This window comes from Suricata suricatta, chromosome 3 (genome assembly GCF_006229205.1).
Source record: "Suricata suricatta isolate VVHF042 chromosome 3, meerkat_22Aug2017_6uvM2_HiC, whole genome shotgun sequence".
Taxonomy (NCBI): Eukaryota; Metazoa; Chordata; class Mammalia; order Carnivora; family Herpestidae; genus Suricata; species Suricata suricatta.
The window spans coordinates 46,017,005-46,036,969 of record NC_043702.1 but is presented as its reverse complement, the minus strand read 5'-3'; the positions used below and the strand labels follow the sequence as shown (position 1 = coordinate 46,036,969).

Genomic DNA, 19,965 nt, shown 5'->3' with positions numbered 1-19,965 from the left:
TTTCTCTGTTCTCCTGATTACAGGTTACCACCAGCATTCTATGAGTACTCATTAGCTCTTCCAAACTTACTCTCAAGACCACCTTTGGGAGAACACACAAAGAGCGAGCCACAGAGTGGACGTGTGTATAAGCAAGGCATGCAGAGTGCTTGGGATGTCTACAGGCCAGTTGGCTGGCTCTGCAGGCGCTTGTAGATAGACATTTTGATGGATTACTGATTTATTTAGTAGAATCTGTGCCCCTTTTAATACCTTTTGAGATTCCTACTTGCCATTCTCCTTGCCCTTTCCCACTGCCCAGTAATGCAGCTCATAAATCAGTACTCTGGATGGGATAAGAGAAATGAATCTCTTTGGCCATAATCCACACCCGTTGGAAAGCCTGGAGCTCACTCATACACTCTTACTTTCTTCCATGGGAGAAAGTAAGGACCAAAAAGATCTCTCTTGGCCCTAAGCTATGCCATCTTGGGGGAAGAGTGATGCCAGTAAAGTTATACTGTTCCTCCCATTCTCTCCAATGGGTCCAAACTTGTATTGTTTTGCTCCAATGGTATTTTGGAACTTCTCCACTGGAAACCTCCTACAAAGGGTCTCTATTCCATGAGCAACTATTAAGACAATATTTTCTGGACGATGACCGAGAGGGGCTGGAGCTAGTTCATAGACCACTACAAAGTCCATAGTCAGAACTGAGGTCTACATGCCTATTATCAACACATGGATTGGTGAGACTACTTCCAGTTCCCCTGGCATATCATGCTGGGTCCTACAGCTGCCAAATTGCTCCAGGAAGATGGGGGAACTTTAATGGGGGACATCTTATTTAGTCATGATGCTGATATCACTATCTCCCACTCACTTATCTCTTTATATGCTTGTCTTATAGTTATCATTAATCTTTCAGTTGTCTTTTTCAGCATTTTATTTTTTTATTCTAAAATTTTACTTACTTACTTACTTACTTACTTTATTTATTTATTTATTTATTTATTTATTTATTTATTTTTAGAGAGAGAAGGGCAGAGGGACAGAGAGAGTCTGAAGCACACTCCATGCTCAGCTCAGGACTGATGCAGGGCTCAATCCCATGACCCTGGGATCATGATCTGTGCTGAAATCAGAAGCCAGACACTCAACTGACTGAGCCACTCAGATGCCCCCTTTTCAGTATTTTACACTTTGAGTTGACTTTTTTTTCTGAGGGTTATTTTAGTCTCAATTTCCCATTCTCTCTTCCAGTGAATTTTTCTGCACTCTCCAGCTCTCTACAAGTCTTTGAAGTGTGAGCTGAAGAAGTAGTTCTGATGGAAACTATGGTTTTTAATACTTATAAGAATTTATGGTTTATATAGTAGGGTAGTTTATTTGCTCTTTTTGTTGTTCTCTGTGGCTTGTGAAAAAAAGTCTGGAGAGATTTACATTTAGTTAACCATCATTACTTTAATTCTTCAAAAATGATTAATCCTGAAAAAATTTTATACAGAGAAAGTAAGTTCGATTTTGATGTTTTTTTGTTTAAAACAAAAGGTTCTTATGGAGCTGGGTGTTTCAGTCGGTTAAGCATCTGACTTTGGCTTGGGTCTTAATCTCATGGTTTGTGAGTTCAAGCCCTTTGTCAGGCTCTGTGCTGATAGCTCAGAGCCTGGAGTCTGCTTCGGAATCTGTCTCCTTCTCTATCTGTCTTTCTCTCTCTCTCTCTCGAAAAGAAAATAAAAACACTAAAGAAATTTAAAACAAAAGGTTCCTATTCTCCAAATGCCAGGAAAAAAAAATGATTGTTATTTGTCAGTAATTCTCTGTTCACCCAGAATCAATTTCAGACCGTTTTACGTCAGTCCCCATACCTATAACATCAAGCCTCAGATGTGGCTGTAGCCTACAGTGATCACACTTCTAAAAGTAAATTAGCAATACTTTCACTTGTCACCATTAACTCGAAACTGAATGTTTTTTGAAAATCAAACACTGATTTTCTACAAACACTCTCATTTTTATAATGTTGGCCAATCTCCTAAATCCACATTCCCCCATAGACTATATGAAATCAGCTGTTGCTTTTTGGAAGGAAATTGAACCCTCTAAGTTTACTTCTTAAGTCCTTACCACACAATGAGTTCAGTGTTTTTGTTTGAGATATTAAGAAGTGGTCTTTTCCATCTACCCATAATATTTGGTAAATCATAAAGTCTGAGCAACATTTATAAGTCTCATATAAATGCCAACCTCAAATTTCAATAATTATATAGGCAAATGCATATGCAAAGTTTGTTTCTGCAGTCCATATTGATGTATCTTTTCCTAATCCAATCACTCAAAGATTATTTCCTAATTCTTTCTAAAATTTTGTTAATACAGTCCCCACATATGAGTGATTACCCCTACAACTTCACCACCACTAAATAATTCTCAAAATCCAAAGGTCTAAAGTGCCATTTGACTACCAGCTCAAATTTAGATTTCGTTCTATAGATTGCTCAAGATGTCTCCAAAGCCCTGAAAACTCAGCATATCTAAAACTAAATTAATCTTTTCCATTAAACTTGCCATTCTTTCTAAAATCTCATTTCTTTTAATTTTATGCCAGCGCCACCTATCACTAGACATAAAATTTTATTTAAGGTCATCATTTTCCCTCATTTATCCCCCAGTCTGTCAGTTAAGCAGCAAAGGTTTTACTTCTTCAATGTCTCTCATGAACATTCCTTGTTTTATATTCCCACTTCCATGGCCTTTGGTCAGGCTCCAATTACTCTTTACCTGTTCTAATTCTTATTTCTTATTGGTCTTTTCTCTCCATACTTTATTTCCACCAAACCAAAGTTTCTAGAGTTATTGCCTACAAAGACTGCTCAGATCAAAATATTTTCCTATTCAGATCTTCAATGGTACTTCAAAGTAAACTTTTTAGCGGACTTTCAGGACACCTCATAATTTAAGTACAATTTTTCTTTTCCCAGAATTTTCTCTTTACACACACACCCTGCACATAATTTATCTTTTAGCTGAATCAGGCTATGATTCTCTAAATTAGTTCTTTAATATTTCTGCAATTTCTCATGTAATTATCTCCTTTGAAATATTATGAGTTTTTATCACCACCTTTTAAAATTATTAAAAACTATTCTTAAGACCTAATTCAATTTCCCATTAATTCTTTCCTATGCAAAAGTTATCTCTCATTTGTGTCCTATAGCAATTATTTTTTTATTGAGGTATAATTGACACACAAATTTATATCAGTTTCCAGTGTTCAACATAAAGATTCTATATCTGTGTATACTCTGAACGATCACCACAATAATTCTAGTTAATATCTCTCACAATACAGAGTTACTCAAATTTTTTCTTTAGATGGGAACTTTTAAAATATATTCTCACAGCAACTTTCAAATATCCAATACATTATTATTAACTACACTTGCCATGCTTTACATTATATCCTCATGATTTTCTTAATAATAGAAAATCTACATTCTTTGGCTCCCTTCAATCCATTTTGCCCTTCCCCCTCTCCCAACTCCAACAACTACCAAGCTGTTTTCTGTACCTGTGAGATTTGGTTTGTTGGTTTGTTTGTTTAAGATTTCAAATATAATTGAAATCATAAGGTATTTGTCTTTCTCTGTCTGACTTACTTAACTTAGTATAATGCCCCCAAGGTCCATCCATGTTCTCACAAATGGCAAAATTTCATTCTTTTTTATGGCTGAAAAATATTCCATTGTATATCCATACCATATTTTCTTTATCTGTCAATGGATACTTAGGTTATTTCTATTTCTTGGCGACTGTAAATAACACTCCAATGAACATGGGCATACATAGATCTCTCGAAGTTGGTGTTTTTGTTTTCCAAAGCAACTATTTTTTGTCTTGTTCTAAAGTTTTTTTTCTAAATTTTTTAATGTTTATTTCTTTTTGAGAGAAAAAGAGAGAGACAGAGCATGAATGGGAAAGGGCAAAGAAAGAGGGAGACACAGAATTCGAAGCAGTCTCCAGTCTCTGAGCTGTCAACACAGAGCCCATCGTGGGTCTTGAACCCATAAACTATGAGATCATGACCTGAGCTGAAGACAGATACTTAACCGACTGAACCACCCAGGTGCTCTGTGTCCTAAATTTTTATTTATGCATGCCTTATATAAATGAAAGGCACATAGTAGTATTACATTATGATAAGATTTTGTTTTAAATGGACCTCTCTCGGGACACCTGGGTGACTTAGTTAAGCGTCTGACTTCAGCTCAGTTCATGATCTTGCAGTTTGCGAGTTTAAGCCCCATGTCAGGATCTCTGCTGACAGCTCAGAGCCTGGAGCCTGCTTCAGATTCTGTCTCTCTCTCTCTCTCTCTCTCTGTCCCTCCCCTACTTGCTCTCTTGCTCTCAAAATTAAATAAAAACATTAAAACATGTTTTAATAAAAAAATAAAAAAAATTTAAAAAAATAAATGAACCTCTCTTTCCACTCAAATCAGAACCAATTGAAAGATTCAAAGTAATCAGCATATGGAAATTAAAATATCAACTTTATTATCAATCAGGCAAGGTTGGAGAAAATAAGCCATATATTTAGCCAAGTGAACTCTCTGATACTGATCTCCACAATTAGACAAATAGTTATTCCTATTATATATATATATATATATATATATATATATATATATATAGTAGGAAGGAGGCTATGGTCCTGTAAATCTCATTGCATTAAGGGACAGAGCAGATTATATGCTTGCTGTCTGCTGAAAGCCAGATAACAAGGAGGAAAAAAAGAGGAAATGGGCTTGCCTTAAATTATTTAAGATAGGGGCACCTGGGTGGCACAGTTGGTTAAGCAACCATCTCTTGATATCAGCTACGGTCATGATCTCAGTTTGTGCATTCTAGCCTTACATCAGGCTCTGCATGGATGGCACAGAGACTGCTTAGGATTTACTCTCTCCTTTCTGTCCTTTCCCCACTTATGTGTGTGCTGTCTCTTTCTCTCAAAATAAATTTTAAAAACAAAACTTAAAACAAAATTTAAATGATTTAAGATAATTTATCTTACGTGTTCATCCTCTCTTGCAGAAAAATGAGTGAGGTGTGGGGGAGATGATAGGTTTATCCAAGTGGAGCTCCCTTTATATGAAAGGAGTTGATTTTTTAAAATTTATAATGTCTGTCATACTGAAATCATTTTTTCAGTCAGTCAATAACCATGTATTAAGTATGACCTGGCTAAAAGTGTCTAAGCTTTTAAATTTCATAATCTATTCCTTACAAAGGAAAAGAGAAACTATTTGTCTTTCACAGAAAATTAAATTGGAAACTATCAGTGCTAGAGATGTTAAAAGACCAGAACATCTGAATGTGAATTTAAGGTGTTCCCACAAGTTATAAATCAATTATAAAATGTTACAAGCAATAATAAGAGGGACTAGAATACTAGAATCAGGGTTGATCTGCCCTGATTGGAGAAGTAATTGAGGGACTGGAATTTTATCACTACCATTATCTTTCCTTTGAAAGCATTCATTCAACATAACTGGGTAAAGAGAAAAGCTCAAGAACCGTGCTGTTCAAAATGGTGCTCTGAAGAACAACATCGCCTCTCAGGGGCTCATCGGAAATGCAATTCGGGCCCCACTCCAACTAACTAAATTACAACCTACCGTTTACTGAGATTCTAGGTGATCTGTTTGGACCTTAAAGTTTGAAAAGCACAAAAAGTCCTGCTGAGCAGAGACGCTGCACTGTGAATGCTTCTTTCAGAAAGTAGAAGGCTGGGCTCCCTAACATATTTTCTCACAAAGCTATCAGCTCTCCAAGAGAACCAAATCTGTAATTCAGAGTGAGCAGAGCTAAACACCAATGTCAAAGAGCATGAATCATAAAGCAAAAAAGACCCGTGCTAAATTGTTATCGTTTGTATCTTGCTCCAAGTCCACCTAGGTTTCATGTTCTAAAAGTAAGGAGACCAGGCCTTATATTTTATTCCTTCACCAAGTTGGTATTTACTAAATATTTATTGAAAGTCTGTCAAAAGAAAGAACAGTTTCCTATAGTAAATTTTAAAAAGTTGCAGTAGAGTGTCTCTAATAGTCTTTCTAAATCTGAGACTTTATGACTCAATGAATACTATCTGTATTAATCACTTTATATAAATGTAAACAAAGTATTACATTCATATTTATATGATGGAAATAAGTGAGGAAAATGTCAACATCTCTTCTCTAGTCTATAACTTGGCATTACCACTTTTATTGGTAGTAGTTACCTAAATTGTTGAGAATGCGATCAAATTACCAGCTTCCTAGAGTACGTATCTAACCAACTAAAATCCCTTTCCCTGATTACAGCCCCGTGACGCCCCTAGTCTACCTTTCATCCCAGTGTTTAGGGTTCACACATTGGAGGAGATGTTAAAATCCTCCATAGTCTTCTGCCATAGTTTTCTCCAGGCAGTGAATAACTGACCCATTTTCTAGGAGTGACTACTTTATTAACATTTAGCCTTTGTCCTAACTATTTGCTACCTTATAGAAGTACTGAATTTTATTATTTGAGACATATTGGAACCTATCCCAGGACTCCAAAATTCTTAAACTAAAACCTCAAAAGCAAATATCTGTCAGAAGTTGCCTAGTATATAGCAAGATCCTTTCTGGTTTCTATCTTTGCTGTGATTTTGGGTGGACTACCAAAAAATTTTTTTATCAACATCTCAAAATCTGTATGATAACTTCTCTACAGAATGACATAAGAAAAGTAGATATGCTATTATGAACAAAAAAATAGAGAGTTAAACCAAGAAACAGACTTTTTCTTTTAAAAGGACTCTTAACTATAGAGAACAAAACTGATGATTACCAGAGGGGGTGCGTGGGGATGGGGATGGGCAATGGGGATTAAGGAGTATACTGGTGATGAGTACCCGGTTGTTGTATGTAAGTGTTGAATCACTAAATTATACACCTGAAACTAATATTTCACCCTATGTTAATTAACTAGAATTTAAATAAAAACATTTTAAAATTTTGATGCTGTTGAATATAGTTGTATTGGAAGTTAGCATTTATTCTGCCATCAGGGAGTAATACAAGGCTGGGAAGATAAGGTCACCTTCAACATTAGTAGAGCAGAAAGAACCTTGGAAGTAAAGCGGTTGGGCTTTCAACTATTCTGGGTCAGCAGACAGAACACCCACTTTATATCAGGATCACATTTTAGGATCCATAGAGATATTTACATCTAAATTTTATTTAGTCTATGAACCATCTCTAGTAAAAGGTTTCTTGCTGTATTGATGAAATATTTAGTACTCCAATTATCTTTTTATTATAAATGTCTAGACATTAATTAGCCAGTAAATTGATAAAGATTGATTTGCATTGTTTTTATTTCAGTAAGTAAAGCAGAAAAATAATTTTACCTATTTTTGTATATATGCTATAATCCTTAATCTCTCAATTGTATAAACTATTTTTTATTTAAAAATGTTAAATTTGACAATAAATTACCTCTCATGAGACTGGGTTTTCATTTAAAAAATATTTGGGTATTTTGTTCTGTTTTTATTTTAAAAATACATCAAGAAAAGAATCAAGAGGCAGAAACAAAGAGAAGGGGAAAAAACACAAGGAAGATTTTACTTTATCTCTTGAATTCTAGATAAGCCTCAGGAATTCAAGCATAAGGACATGGATGGATTACAGAGAAACAGAATCCCCATCACAGTAGTGCTCAGGGAATTGAGGGTGAGGGGAAAGTTGTTCTTTGCAGGCACTTTGCAATTTGTTAGTTCTTTTGAGATATATAGGCTCTCTGTCAGACTTTTATAAGCTTTTCCTTATGCATAAAAATTTGGCAAAAAGTTTCTATGTGTGTGTTGGGGGGTATACACATAAGTTTCAAGAAGTGTTAAAAGCAAGAAAACTACAAATAAGAAAATGACAAATTTCAGTATGAATCAGCATCACACACATGAAAAAAATCAACTAATTTAATCAGTCTATTAGTTTCAATTTGGGGTCTAAGTTCAGAGATAAGACAGACTAATAGAGCAGGTGTTCAGGCAAGATCCCAGGAGCATTTTGTGAAGGAGAGGCTGACAGACACATGAACTCACTCAGTATTTGCTACGAAAACAACAAAGAAGGCAGGTCATTTGACAAAGCAAATCACATACAAAGAAGATATTAATAAAATCAAGAAATACTTTTTTATCTAAGATGCTGAATTTTGAACATATAATTTAGAAATATAGAACAGAAAATCATTAATGGAATTAACATAATATGAGTAACTTACTAAATATTAATTGATATGGTAAAATATCTATATGAACAATAATGAAAAATGTATTTGCTGTCACAGAACTTCCTCCTTTCTAACATTGGACAGAAAAATAGGTAATAGATTAATAATACATGGTCTTGTCCTTCAAAAACTCATAGGCTAATGCAGGAGAGAGACACACTAGTAGATAAAGGACAACAGAATGGCATCACTCATCTGGAAACATGAGTGCTGAGGAATCATCTAGGGTTGGCTTAGGGTGGAGTAGTCTTGAGACATCAGGAAGGACACTGAAGGGAAAAGCTCCCCCAGCTTTTAGCAACCCCTCTCCCTTGGTTATCAACTGCTTGGACAAAGAACAGAGGGTTCATCTTTAAAGAAACGCAGACAAGCATTGGAGGAACTCTAATGCTTCTATTGTAAACACTCGCACCCCAAAGTAGAGCTCTTCTCATCCTAGCATTTGAGGCCTCACATCTACAGGCAAAACCTGACTGTCCTAATGCCCCACTCAAGTCATAAACACAGAGTTCACAGTCAAAATCCCAACTCATGGAATAAAACTTATGTGAAACCTATATATACAGATACCTATATATGTACATACAGCCTACACTATTTAAACACACACACATTACCGAATAAATCCCTAGCCTCTTTCTTTTTTTAAATATGAATACACAAGGAGGAATAATTGGTATATGAAGAAAACCGAGGGCATACAAGACAAAGACCAAGATAAACAAAATGAAAAACTAACTCCAGGGAAGAAAAGAGAAAGGAAGAAAGAAAGAAATGTGTAACTAATTTTCTTAGAAAAGATTGAGAAAATATTATTTCCACAACTCAGGAATGGGATATGAAAAACAGGAAAATAATCATATAACGAGAAAGAGTCTGAAGGGTCTTATAGTACCTAAAATGTAAAATGTCAGAAGGGGGCTAGAAGAAAAGCCAAGGAAATCTCTCAGAACATACATCAAAAATACAAAGTGACAAAATATGAGGAAAATTATATAGAGGAATAATTCATGGAGTTCAATACTCATTTATAAGAATTCTAAGAAGAGATAGAATGGATAGAAGAAAATATAGAAATAATTAGGGGATTATTTCTCATCACTAAAGAAAAATAACATCTCAAATTAAAATGGGCTATTAAAAAAAAACAAGTTTTAATACTTGCCCAGGAAATTTTAGAATTTCCATAAAGAAAATATCTTAATAATTCCAAAAGAATGAGAATCAGGCTTCAGACCAGTATCTCATTAAGAAAACTGGGAGTTAAAAAACAATGGAGACATAAGGTTGAAAATACAAAGGAAATAAACTTCAGTGTTTAGTCAATATATTCATCAAGAGTGAAGACATTTTCAGATGGACAAAGGTTCGATAAATTATTTTTCATACACCTTTTCTTAGAAGTTCCTGAGGAAGTGTGGATATTATAGCAACATTGAAGGTTAGATTAAGGATCAACAGAGATAAACCAGGGATTCAGACCAACTGCAAGTTTTTCATTCTGTGGGAAAGGAAACATAACTTAACAGAAGTGTCCACACACAAAAAAAAATGTGTATCTCTGTGTAGCTTTTTCCTGGATTCTGTATCCCCATGGGCCACTGTTCTTTTATACTATGATTTCATTTCCATTCCAGACCTTAACCTTACTGCCCATGAACGTCTGCTCAAAAAAGTCTTTAGAAAAACTAAGCTTTCTTATATTTTGAACCAAACTTAATATTAGAAAGTTTTTTTTTCCCTCAGAGGCAAGCAGAGTCAGTACCCAGGTGTCCATAAAAAGTATTGCTGCCTACTACTTTCCAGAGTCTCAGAAAACCTGTCTTCTCACCATGTCACAACCAAACAAAATAAAGCAAAAACAGTTAAAAGGCCAAAGACATAAACTGTGGAAGCAGTGGGTCCCTCAGGAAAGCAGTGAAGGGGAAGTCCTGGGGTAACACCTGTGCTGGGCCTGGGAGGCACGGATCCAGTTCTGAACAGGAAACCACATGGCTCTGAGAAGGAAAGTTCCAGGAAAAAGGTAACTCTGTGCATATTTATAGATTTTTTTGTTCTTCTTCACTTTTTTGGTCTTCACTTTTTTTTATTTGTCCAGTTCAAGGTAGGTCAGTAAAATTGGAAGACATGTTTTGGATTCTCTATTAAGAGAATGAGACTTTGACATCTGAATGTTCTTGTTATTATTTTGCTTTGTTCTTCAGAATTAGGCATTATTATCATTTTTGGTGTTTCAGTTAGTGTCTCGACAGTGTAAAGACTGCATACTCAAATGAGATAATTCAAGAATTCTTGAGTTTACTAAAGAGAGACTAATTATCAAAGTATGATAGGACATAGGGAACCACAGGGACAGCAAGGACCAGGGGCTAGAGCCAGCTTCCCTCAGCCTCAGGAGACGAGGGAGGAAGTTATTAAAACCTTAAAGAACAGAAATTAATGCACAACCGCTGACCTGGAAAGAAACAACGATCTTTGTTTAGGGGGTGGGCCCAACGCTGGGAGGGAGCCAGGACAATAAATGCCCAGACCTCACTCTCCATCTACCCTATTTCCTTCTGGAATTATCAGTCCGAAACCCAACTGGAAGCCAGAGGGCAGGGAAATCTCTGGGTGACAGAGTGGGGATGGAAATAAAGGGAAATGCAGATATTTGCCCAATAAGTCACCCCGAATCTCCTTACCTTCCCAGAAGACGCGATGTCCTGTGCTGCTCTGGTCCCAAAATGTTTCATTCTTTCATAACTGTACGTCGGATTTTAGCAGCTGAGTTTTAATGTGACCCACTGACTCTGGACATGAAACAAAGCTCAGTAGACATCTTTGGTGCCACTATAAACAGCTGAAACTCAAATCTCTATTTATGGATGGTGGCTTCAAGGTGCTGAAGAGGATAGGAAGATACTCTCTGGAGTGCAAACACGTCTGACTTTGAAGTACACAACTCAGAGGCGAACTTCACCTTACAAATAGCCATCGCTGGCCTGGCAACGGAAGGGGAAGGAAACAGGGAAAGAAACATGAAATGTCGCAATTCGTGACAAGGTTGTAATTAGTGAAATGTTGAAATTAGTGACAAGTCATGATCTCGGTTTATCATTTCTGTCCTTCTGTTTACATGATTTGACCAAAATGAGCTAGGGAAAAGGTACCCATAACTAAGTCCACCTCACATTTTTGCAAACATAATCATAACACCACAACCAAACTATATGAGAACAAGGTGAGGCTCCATATTTTATGTGTTGTCACGGGCACGCAGGACTCACTGGATCCGAATCTGGGTGCTATTTACAAGTTCACTCGGAAATTGCTCTGAAAATACCAATTTTCATACAAATACTGTATGAAAATAGCTGCATTTGCTATTGCTTTTCTTACTTGCTTATCCTTAATCGATAAGTTATGCAAAGTGGAAGCGAAGGTAATCATTTATGGCTTTCACACATTAAATCTTAAGCAAGATGGTTATCAGTGCCTGACAGCATCATATTACACACACAAACCTGAACTTCATTAGGTGAAATAGGTTTATGCCAAAGAATTCTTGTTGCTTTTATTCCATCTGACTGTTCACTACCTGCCCTTTGCAATGGAGTAAACTACTCATTAATTTTGTATATTTGGTTTGTGACATTTTCCATTCCCAGAATCCCTGTGATGAATTACACGACACAGTGGAAACAACTATAGAACAAAACAAAAACACACCACATGTGGTCTGCTAACCAGGATCCTGTCAAGCAAAATTGGATGCTGCGTTCCCATGGTTTCCTTTCAGTAGTAAAAGGGAAAATGCGTGCTCAGAACCACCATTTCTGTAAATTGCTAAAAAATCTTCATATTAGTATAGCCTAGAAAATATTGTGGTAACAAAAAAAAGATTCAAGGAAACCAAGGTACACATTTTATTTTCTAACACAAAAGAAAAATGCTCTTTATAAGAACATGGGGTAGAAATAATAACAACAGTTCCACTTTTCTCATTCAGTAATAAATCCTGCTTAGGGAGAAGGTATTTTAACAAGTGCTTTATCCTACCTTGCTAAAGAAGAATTTTAAAGTATGACATATCACGTACGGTGAGTAGAGAGAGATAGAGTGTATAACTAAGAGAAAAGAACAGGACCTGGCCCTTTGAGAACTAACCTTCTGAAATCAGTACATAATGGCTGATATTAGCCATATCCAGGAGCCTCCTAAAAGGAAGGGATGTTGCCTAGGACAAAATAGAAAGACTAAAGCCTACAAATCTAATTATGTCTAACAAAATCTGAAAAACAGGGGAACCCCGGGTGGCTCAGTAGTTTAGAGTCCGACTCTCGGTTTCAGCTCAGGTCACAATCTCGAGGTTTGTGAGTTCGAGCCCTGAGTTAAAGTTCCACGCTAACAGTGTGAGGCTGATGGAATTCTCTCTCTTTCCTTCTCTGTCTTCCCCTCCCCTGCTTGTGATCCATCTCTCTCCCTCTCTCTCTCTCTCAAAATAAATAAATAAACTTAAAAAAATAAAAATTGAAAAAATAGTGTTAATCAAGAGAAGAAAGCAATCTAGAAGAAATGGGAAACAAAGTCACTTGTGACTTAGAGGATTCTACATAAGGCCTTAGGGGATCCAGAAAGTATTTTGTCAGGGTTTACGCAGGGTTCTCCAGAAGTGACAACCTATATCTGGAGGTCTCTGTTTAGAGAAACCTCAGTCATCAGGCTCTGCCACAGCCTGCCGAATGTATTCCAGAGCTATTTTCTGATAATCCCTTCTGCTCTCCCTGTTCCCATATTCAGGGAAGGAAATGCTCTGATAGGTGACAACGGACAAAAATATCCCCATTTATAAATAAAACAAATTGGAATTTTGATCCAGGACAGTTACTCCCAACCAGTAGATGAACTTTGAGAGCACTCACAAAACGAATTTTCTGGGCCCCAAAATTGGAGAGGGGACCCTGAACCATTGTTCTTTCAACTGGACACTGTGAGTAGCCAGCTTTATATCTTCTCTGACATTGTTGCGTCAGTTCTTTTTAATTCTTGCACCACATTTATTTCAGACTTTTTGTTTCTTAAACTCTTTTTGTTTCTATTACTCTTACTATATTTTTTAATGTGTATTTATTTTTTAGAGAGAGAGAATGAGCAGGGAAGGGACAGAGAGAGAAGGAGACAAAAGATCTGAAGTAGACTCCTTGCTGACAGTGGAGAGTCCAATGCAGGGCTCGAACACATGAACTATGAGATCATGACCTGAGCCGAAGTTGGATGCTTAACCTACTGAGCCACCCAGGCAACCTGATTATATTTTTATTATTTTTTAAAGAATATAATTTAGTGATAAAAAAAATGGAAAACCACAAATGAAGACTTTTAAATGACCCAGTATAGATAATTATAGTACTATTATCTATCCAGTCTTTTTAAATTTTATTTAATTTCTTATCTTTACATTGTAAGATAGACATGCAGAAAAAACTTGCAGAAAACCTATTCCCCGAGTAGCACTCCCAGAACTGGTTCAACTATCTTCCTCTACCGTAGCTGAAATCACAATCCTGATTTTATTTTCATCCTCACTGCTTTCCAAATTATTACAATTTTCAACAAAAGTTGGTATTGTGAACTTTTGCCAATCAAATGAGCATGTAATAAATATTCATGTGCCTTTTAAATTCCAGTTCCATAATGTTGAGGTAAGACAACTGTAGAATTAATCCACACACAACTGTCCTCATTCTGACACCATTTGAGAGTTCGGGGGTTTGGAAAGCCACCTCAGGTTTGATAATTCTCCAGGAGGACTCAGAGAACTCACTGAAAGCTGTTATAGTCACAATTATGCCTTATTTCAGGAAAAGGATACAGATTAAAATCAGGCAGGGAAATGTACATACATACATACATACATACATACATACATATGCAGGAAAAAAAGAACATAGGACAGAATCCAGGAAAAAACACCAAATACATAGCTTCTGTTGGCCTCTCCATGGAGTCAGGATCGTGTGTCTGTGCCTGGGTACTGATATCCGGCCACAAGCAGGGGCTATCACCAAACAAGGAAGTTCCCCACGCCTTGGGGTCTTTACAGGCACTCCACCACACTGATTTCCCACTGGCTGATCTCAGACTCCTCTCCTCCAGAGGTCAAGCTTCAGAATCCAAAGCCGTATCTTAAATCATGTTGTCATCATCTGGCTTGGCCTGTGGTCTTTCCTCTAAATCACACTGATACCTGGTTTAGCCAGCTCTCACCCCAAACCACCCTGTGACACCATCCAGCACAATGAACCAGGCAAAGACACTTCGATCAGGCATGACCTTCCTGGAGCCTAGAGATTAACTCTCAGAAACGGAGGTAAAAAGCCAGTTCTCTCTGGGAAAAGGTTCAATAGTCTACCACACACCTTAATCTGACTAAAGCTGAGTGTCTTTTCATTTATGGACCACCTGATTTTCTGTCTCTGTGTAGTATCGAAGTCTCCCACACAGTTTTCAGTTTAGGTCTTTTTGTTTTTTTCACATTGAATTTTAGGAGTCCTTATACGTAGCGAGCACTGTTCCAGAGTTAAATACATATGGCAAAAAAAATCTCTGGCTTGCCATGCCTTTTTCATTCTCTTTACAGTACATTTTTAATAATGGAAGTTCTGAATATTAATTAATGTGGTTGATTTAACATTTATCATTTAATTTTTCATTCTGTGTGTGAATTAAATCTTTCCCTACATAAAGGTCATGACTATATTCCCTCTGTTATCTTCTAAAATTTTCAGTTTTGCTTTTCACATTTAGATTAAAAATACCCCTGTAACTGATTTTTTTCTGTATCATGTGAACTTTAGATCCAATTTACTCCTATAGATAACCCATTGCACTGGAAGCACATATTTTAAATATCCATCATCTTCATCTGTTACAGTTATTACCAGATAAGACTCCGGTTATGTATATGGCTCTTTCCAAGTTTTCTATTCTGCCCACTGGTTAATTTATCTATTCTTGTGCCAATATCATACCATTTTAATTGAAATTATAGCTTTATAAATGAATCTAGATGTCTTCTAGGGAAAATCCTACCACATTGTTGTAATTCAAGAATGTCCCTTTGCACTTTTATTTAATCTTTAGAATCAGCTTACCAAATACCATACCCCCCCCAAAAAATAACCAATATTTTGAGTAAGCTTTTAATGATTCTCTGGTTCAAGTGAAGTGAAATGGATACTTTACAATATTAGGTGTTCCCATCCATGGATAATATCTTCACAATCTATTTATAATTTTATTTTTGCTTTTTGTAGATAACTTGCATTAGATTTTAAGTTTTCTTCTACATTTCCACCTTTTAATCTCAAAGATATTATTATATTACTTTGTAGAGTTAATGTTTCTTTAGATTTATCCACAGAGTTACCACTTTATTTGCTGTTCATGCTTTTATAAAACTCATCATTTCTATCAAGTATCACCTGATATACATAAGCTTTAGAATTTTGATCTTTTACAGTCTGTTGTGAACAAACTTTGTTTTTGTATTTCTGTAAATGTCTATTTTGCTCTCATTCTTGAAAGATATTTTTTCTTAGTCTATAATTACAGGTTGACAGACATTTTCATTTAGCACAGAGAGGATTTTTTTAAATACTTGATTTTTGTGAAAAATTAAAAGCGCAAAGATGAAACTTTTTAAGTGCCCCAAATCAAACTGCCTATAGATCATTAATGTTAATATTGTTAGGAATATCTAGCTGATCTTTTTCAGGCATATACATGGAATTCATTTATAAAAGTTCAATACTAGTATTTGAAACCTGATTTTTTTTTTTTTACTTAACAATATGCTATTATTGTTAAGTAAAGTAATTCTTAAGAATCTAGGTTTTAGAATCAGACATCCTAAGTTCAAATTCTGACTCAACTACATACTACCTGTTTAACTTTGGGCACATTACTTAGCTTCTGTGCCTAAGTTTCTTCATACGTAATCTAGCTGAGCTTTCTGTTGCCTAGTTCCACAATTCAAAGCCTATCATCCTACCCAAGCTAAAACTACTTTCCCATATTATATGACTGCTCCCCTACCACAAATGCAACTCGAACACAAATATTAAAGTAAATCTTAAAACCAGACTGCATTATTTCCTTTCCCAAATCTAACTTGTTCCATTCTTTGGTGTAGTGCTAAGCTCCTGTTCATGGGCCTAACCATCTTCATAAACCTTACAACTGCTCATCAGTAATTTCCATCCTCCTCTCTCCACTTGACACAGTTTAATAAGGGTGCCGGTAAGGCCTTGAAGAATATGTCTAATAATTTTATTTCTATGTGACAGTTGACCAGTATTTAAGGAGGCCCCTTAAATCCTGCCTCAGTCTTTGCTAAGTATATTGTCTGGCTAAATAGTTCTAGTTTCTTTGCTTATTTCTCAAGAGAAGTGATTCCCCATTATTTTGCACACTGCTGTTACCTTATGACCATTTTATTTCATCTATATCCCTCTTAAAGTATAGCACTAGGCACTGACTGCTGTACTCTATTTATAAACTGTGGCTCTGGGGAAGAAAGACATAATAGAGTATTTATTAGATCACTAGCCCAAAATATATAAAAATAAAATAAACTATAGCAATAAATTTTTATTGTGAGCAAAAATTCAAGTGTTGTAGGATAAAGAAAGAAAACAAAATTTAAGAAAACTCTATACATCTTTATAAATAAGGGACAAAAATCAAATATAAAGGGAGTATTCAGATGCTAATTAGGTCAGCCATGGGGACAGGCATTATTGGGATGGAGAGAGTAACATATATGTTATGACGCTCCAGAGAGCCCAACTCTGTCCAATGGGTAAAATTTAATAGGAAGGCTATTGTAGCTTAGTATTTAGACCAAACAGTATTAACTGATGCTTTCCACCAATAAAGAGTTGTCACTGAGGAAATAAAATAACTACTAGTTTTATTTTGAAGTCTTCCATAATCTTTCAATAAGAATAAGGTACTAAAAAAAAAAAAAGGTACTCATCTTTTCTGCATTCCCCTGAGACTTTATTCACACCTTGATTATTAGATTGCCTTACTGTGATATATTGCATAAAATCTACTAATCTAAAGAGAGAGAAAACTGAGATCTTTTAAATGTTGGTATCATCCCTGGTGCCTAACCCATTGCCTGACACAACAGACTCTTGACTATTTGTTTAATGAATGAATGGTTTAAAAGATATCCGTGTATTTGAAAGAAGGTGTCAAGCAAATTATCTCTGTTTTTTTATAACTCCAAGAAGCCAGACTTCCATAAACCTATGTTATGTTTTCAAAGCTACAAGCAATTTGGGAAAGGCTGTTTTGGCAGCTATTTTTTTCAGACACTGCACAAGACTGTAGAAGTATCAGTAACAAAACTTTACCTGAAAAACAATTTAAGGGAGTAAAGGAAAAAGATGCCATGGCCTGTATGTTTGATATAATAGGAGTTATCAGAATTACACATTATATGTAAAAGAAATACATTTGGGATATAAAAATCATAAAATACTCCTTACTCTCATGGCTAAAAAAAATTATGTAAGGCAACATCATGATTTGAGTATATTTAAATATAGTTAATATCTTCAATTTTCTCAATTATAAATATATAATTCTGTAAACACATATTAAATTTTATAATATAATAGAAATAGATTTTCTTGAGAAAAATCTACATATATAATATGAATATGTACTTAAGCAAATTGGAAGAACTATAATTTCAAACCCAGTGCACACATATATGTGCATTCATTTTTTTGAAGCAAATCCTCTTCTTACAGAAAATTAGCTAAGCCTTTCTAGCCAGAGACTCATAGATTATTTTTTTAATACAATAACATGGCTAAAGAACCCTTCAAGACCTGGCCCCTGCCTACCTTTTGGACCTCCTTTTTTACCACACTGTTCTCATCTCACTATATTCATGCTGGAGCCGTTTTTCATTCCTCAGCCATACCAGGCCTATGTCTCTCTCTGTTGCTTTTGACTGGGAAGCTTTCAGCCACATCTTTGCCTACGCTCTGTTGACAGACAATTCTCCATGAGTTTCTTACAGTTCTCCTTGTTTGTAACTGTCTTTCCAAGGATATTTATAAAGTGTCTCCCTCCAAGGCAAAGAACAGATTTACTTACTATGCTAGTATTATGCTAAAGATAATGTCTTGCCTTGAGGCAAAATTTGAGCAGGCCTGCTTGCACTCCATTATAAAACACCAAACTATTCCATCCATTTTGCGTTGCTCCAGAAGGACTCAGAGGTCAAAGAGGACCAACCCAAACATGCAACGTATGCGGTTTCTGGTATGAGCAATAAACTTTTTTGTGGTCTGACCCAAGAATTTTGTGTCTTCCACTAGCATCCATGAAACTATGTCAAACTAAAGTGTAAGCCGGCAAGTAGGGCTAAATTTCAGACTATTCGCAGTTCTTGACAACTCCTTCATAGTCACATCTCAATAAAAGTCACCTCTTCCATGAGGGCTTCTCTTATCACCCACTTTAAATTAGCCACACACCAAGTTTATTTGTATTTCACCACATTTTATTTTTCTGTGGTTAAAATTACTATCAGAAACAATATTTCATTTTTATATTATTTGTTGTGTCTAACCCAACTAGATTATAAGCTCAACTAGAGTGAGAACATTTTCTGTCATCTTCCCCATGGTAAATTCACCATGTTTTCTTCACCACAAAACTAGCACCTAAAAGGCACTTAATCCATGTATATTGACTAAAAGAATTAACGACTTCCTAACATCGTGATTAATCTTCCTTAGAAATTTCAAATGTCCTTTTCTTTTTCTTTTGACATAATTTTATATTTTTCACTGTATTTGAACAGTCATTTTGTATTTGTTCTGTCTTTAGTTCCAATGCTCCAGCTACACACCATTAAAAGCTTATTTTCTACTCTCAATCTTATAAACTCAGAAGTTCTTTTTTCTGTGCTCATTATCTTTCACGTTGCTGCACACCCCAAAGACTTTAGGCTACCAGTCTAGACACTCAGCACAAACTCATCATCATGCTCACAGGCTAGCACTTCCCTTCTTATCATGTTGGGCTTAGTTCTCATTACTTGTCATGTGCCTTCCTGATGCCCAATAAGAGTTCACTTTCTGCATGACCTACCATAAAATTATGACTTTAGGAAAGCCCACAAAAACTATCCTAAAAAGCAAGATACCTGGTTTTTATGAAAGGGATTTCCAATTCATTACAGTTAATCGTGTGTTTGACACACTTTCATGAATAAGGTACATTACACCAGACCATTAGAAAACAGCAAAATGAAGGCAATCCTAGCCTCAGGATGAAGAAGTAGTGAAGTGCTGGGGGATGGGAGGAACCATCCCTGCATAGCCTCTGTTCTCAGTACCCTGGGAACATGGGATTTGATGGGACTCATGAAGTCCTGGGAGAACGTGCAAGACAGAGCCTCCCTGGTCACCAGCCAAGTGCGTCAGTGCCTGCAGTGCCTGCACATAGCAGCAAGCTATTCCTGTTCTGTCCTTTCTTTATCTGTATCTATTGTTCTGGTCAAACATTTACTGCTGACTAAACATTTATGTCTCCATGCTTGTAAGGAGGAACAGCATCTTATTTTACACCCTAATAAAGTTTGCCATTAGT

At 36.0% G+C, this 19,965-nt stretch overlaps 1 long non-coding RNA gene across 3 annotated transcripts in view; it reads right to left on the bottom strand.

Annotated features, from left to right (window-relative positions):
- Positions 1-19,965, bottom strand: part of LOC115287639 — a 213,806-nt gene that overhangs the window by 169,806 nt on the left and 24,035 nt on the right. For all 3 annotated transcript variants that reach the window (XR_003906575.1, XR_003906574.1, XR_003906573.1), the window contains exon 4: positions 10,986-11,285. This is a non-coding gene — a long non-coding RNA (uncharacterized LOC115287639). The remainder of the gene's footprint in view (positions 1-10,985; positions 11,286-19,965) is intronic.